This window comes from Setaria italica, chromosome VIII (assembly GCF_000263155.2).
Source record: "Setaria italica strain Yugu1 chromosome VIII, Setaria_italica_v2.0, whole genome shotgun sequence".
Classification (NCBI taxonomy): Eukaryota; Viridiplantae; Streptophyta; class Magnoliopsida; order Poales; family Poaceae; genus Setaria; species Setaria italica.
In genome coordinates, this window is record NC_028457.1 from 25,777,112 (window position 1) to 25,781,770 (window position 4,659).

A 4,659-nucleotide genomic window follows, 5' to 3' on the forward strand; every position below is an offset into this window, starting at 1 on the left:
TTGTCGCAGTTGCTTCATTTTATAGCTGGTCTCTCGGGAGGCTATTGTATATATTTATACATGAAATCGTTGGTAACGATTCGGTATAGTCGAGATCGCGATCGGAGCACTCGTACTACGACAGCTCAACTTATCCTAGGAAGCGTTCGATATCTAGCGGCTGTCGTTGTAGTAGGGACCACATGCTGAGCCGGGCCACCGAGCCATTGTCGTGGCTGGCAGTGTTGTCGCCAGCGCCAGGTGTTCCATTGGCGCGTAGGCGACCCAGTCACGCCGCGGTCTGGGGCCGGGCGCAGGGGCCGGGGGCCGGGCCCCAGAGGGAGGCCGGGGAGTAAATGCGCCGAGGGTGAGGGCCCGGTTGGGGCACCAAGGAAGTGGCGCTGAGTGCTAGGAAGAAGGAGGAGGGAGAAAGAAGAATGAGGAAGAAGGAAGAAGAAGAAAGGAAGAAAGAGAAGGAGAAAAAGAAAGAGAAAAAGGGAAAAAGAAATGGGAGGAAAAAAAAGAGAAAAAGGAAGGGAGGGCCAGCGGCGATTGCGGCACGCAGTCAGAGCACGCACGGTGGTCTATCGACCGGCACGCGGTGAAAATTACGGGAGAGGATAAAATGATGGTTGTCGGCTTCGGGTGCCGGGATGGCGAAATCGCCGGGAAGATTTTGGATTTTCGAGAGCTCAACGGTGACAAGATTTTGAAAGCGATTTTTAACGGGTGATTTAAGTTTGTGATTTTTGCGGATGTTACAGGCATGGCCATGGTCGGGAGCTCACCGGGAGTGTTTGCGCTGAAAGAAGCTCGGGAAGAGGAGGCTTGACGGCGGTGGTTCACGGCGGGGCCTCGGATACGGCAGAAAGGGGTCTTCTCTGGCGACGGCGACAACGAAGCAAGGCAGGTGGTGGCTCGGGAAGTTGGAGTGGCACACAGTAGGCTCACCCAAGTGGTTCTGGGCGCTAGGGAGGCTCAGGAGGGGGAGTTCGACGGTGGGGGTACGGCGGTGGAGCGAGACAGAGCTTCCCTGAGGGAGTGGTGGCGATGAAGCACCGGTGAGGGGCGCTGGTGCCTTTTTATAGGGGCAGAGGGGGATGAGGGAGGAGATAAGGATGCCAGAGCACCACGGAGGGCTCGAGGGAGGTGGCACAAGTGACGCTGGCCACTGGCGAAGCGGTGAGCAGCAGGCAGAGCAGAGCAGAGGCGGCTGCGACTGGCTGGGGCAAGGGGCGCATGTGGGCAGGCGGCAGTCACTGGCAGAGCTGGATTTTGGCGTGCAAGATCTCTATTGCCTCGTGTGTGGAATGGCCGAGCGAGTTGTTGCATCAGCAACGGCGGCCAGGCAGCGCTAGCCGGTCCGGCGGTTCACCATGGTGGCGAGCTCGCGCAGTCGCTCGTGGGGGTGCCACAGGGGTTGGCCGAGGAGGATGCGGCGTGGCAAGGAGGAGGATAGCACTGGCGCGAGATTGGGCAGCGTCGGGGTCGTCGCATCCCATTGGCGGTGAGCATTGGTGGTGGCACTGTGCCGGTCGAGCGGCACCGTGTGACGTGCCAGCACACGCCGTGCGCGGTCACCCCACCAGGGCACTCGAGTGGCATGCAAAGGCAGCACCTTTGAGGTGATTTTGTTTCAAAAATCGAATTCAAACTTTGAATTCTTCAAAAGCAAAACTTGTTGACCAAACTCCACTCTTCAACTTCTACAAAATCTCATGTATGAAAAACTTAGCAAAAATTGAGATGGAAGGTTTTGAAAATTAGTGGAACATCGGTCATGGCTTTGTTTGAATTTGTTCCCAAAACTTGCTGAATTTTGAACTAAAATTTGGATGCCTTCCTCTCAAAATCAGAAAATGTGAAAAATAACAAAAGTTGTTTGTTTTGAGATGTTCTACAACTTTCATATTGAACAAAAGTTGAGTTCTTATATGAAGTTTTGTTTTTGACAACTACCCCCAATTAGAGCTTTTTGAGGCATTTTTGGATACTTGGTGAATTTGAAATGTTTTCAAAAGTTGGGATTTGGACTTTTGAATGTTTTTCTACCTTCCCAACCTAGTTTTCTTGTGTTTCATACTTAGTTTCTTATTTGCCCTTGTTTGACTTTATTTTGCCTCTTTTTGTGGGTTTTCAAAGTTTAAGTGCATTTGAATTTACAATTGGCAAGGTCTAGAGTTTAAGTGTGATTTGTACCCTTAATCACTTCAATTAACCTTTTGAAATGTTCACTAAAACTAGGGATGTTACACTCACCCCTCCCCTTCCCTCCCTCTCTCTTATGTGTGTGTCCATATAATCCTCATCCCTATAAAGCCATGGACCCATAGTCCTAGCCTCTAGCTCTTCATGTGTGTCCATATAATCGTCAATCCCTATAAGGCATGGACCCATAGTCCTAGCCTCTAGCACGGTGAGGGCACCGAGCACTGGTAGCCCTTGCAATGGTATACCATGCTCTAGCTTGGAAACTGCATCTACAAGGGAGCGTGTGATGGCGGCTGTGCTCCAGCATAGAAGCACATAACAACCATCTAAACATTGGTGGTTCGTGTGGCGGTGCATCATATTTAGCTAGCTTGCATGGCAATAGTTCTGATTTTGATGTTAGTAGCTGATGAACTTCATGTTTGTATGTAAATGTTTTAGTTAGTATGCAAATGGTTTAGATAGAACGTGGATATTGTGCTAGCTGATGATATGAGGCCTTGCATTGGCAAATGATGATACACCTGCATTTGTCTTGAGTTGAATATGCATTTATTTTGAAATTAATATGATATGTCTTCTATCATTTGGAACAAGTCTTACCATTATGAATGTCTAGCTATAACAATTTGGATTTTTTCTCTGGAAATCGGCCCTATTTGGATACGCTTCTCCTAGCCACGCTTGGATTATAATCAAAGCAAAGATTTTCTCGTTTCTCACTTTTTGCTTCTCGTAGTTCAAATCTCTGAAGCGGCTTACCACATAAGCAAGAATCGTTGGAAATAAGTAAAGCTTTTGGCGGGGGTTCTCACTTATTTCCACCGATAAGCCGCTTATAAGCGGAAACAAACGGGGCCATCATATCCTTGCCAAGTATTGATACGCACAAACCAATCCGAACCAGTAAGGATATTTGTTATCCTACCGATTGTGCAATAGGCATGGATGACAACCTAAAATATAAGGCGTTCGATCATTCAAAATGTGTTCCAAATGTAAGATATTATTCTACATGCATTTAAATATCTTATATTTTAGGATATATAAAGTACATCAAGAAAATAACGAGGATAATATTTTAAGAACCGGCTATTATGGGATGCTCTTAGCAGTGATAGGTAGATGGTTGAGAGGCAAGCATGTTTTTTTATATACATTGTAGTATATTAATATTAAAGTAGTACATATGTTGATTACAGAAGAGGTTGACAACTCATGGCCCCTTGTGCACAATAATATCCAAGAGTTATCATGGTGATGCTTTGTTTAACAATGAACACATGTTCAAGAGCAGGAATGCTTGAATGACGCGTGTTGATACTTTGGTGAACAATATAACACATGTCCAAGATCAGGAATGCATGGGTTGCCACCTGTTGCAACTTTGGCTAACCATAGAACACATGTCCAAGAGTGGGAATGCATGAATGACGCATGTTAAAACTTCAGTGAACAGTAGAACACATGTCAAGAGCGGGAATGCATGCGTGCCGCGTGTCAAAGATTCCCGCGGTCAATAACACAGCTTGACCATAGCTTATAGACAATGTCGTTACATTAGGTGAAAACGTTACATTAGGTGAAAACGGGCTTCATTCTCTATAATAGCTTCATAAATACTGCCAGCTTTTGCCAAATAGTTTATAGAGTAGCTTTATCATGAAGATTATCTTTTTTATTGATATCGAAATTATAAATTTTTACAACAACTATGCATAACATGTTAATATTTGTTCAAAAGATCGATCCTAGTAAATATATCAAAAAAATGCTTTTGAACAACATACAGAGCAACAGCGATGGTAGTAGTATGACATTTTTTTTAGAGATAACCGACCAGTAAATGTAATCAAAGGGCTAGTACAGAATCCAAGCCGTAGCCCGCAGGAGAATAATCCTGAGCGTGACGTCAGGGTATACCCGCGCCGCCATCTCTCTCTCTAGCCTGTGCGCGTCTCCTCCCTCCCGACGCGAGCCGCTCCCCGCACGACGTGTCCGCATCGGGCGCCGTTCAACTCAAACCCCAACGGTCGGATCCCACCCGGCGTGCTCTTCATATCCGTCCCGTCACCCCCCCTCTCCCCGTCCTCAAAGCCTTTTCCCCCAAATCTCGCGTGCTGCCTCCGTCCTGCTCCGCCCCTCCGCTTCCGTGTCCCCCCAACCCGCGCGCCTGCGCCCCCCTCGATCCGGCGGAATCCGCCGGCGCGGCCGTCGATTGGAGCGGCTGCTGTGGTTGGGGAACGCTCGGCGCCGTCGCGGGCTGCGGATCGAGGTCCGGGTCGGCGGATTTGGGCGCCCGCGGAACGAGACCTACGCGGCGGCGTGGGAGTTTGTGACGGAGTTTTGGGGTTGGGTGGTGGAGGGGAGGAGGAGGGGTCGCATATGCGCGTGACGGTCACGCCCAAGGACGAAGAGCGGCTGGTCGGCTTGATGGCGCGGAGCGGCCGCGGTCGGCGGTGGTGACGG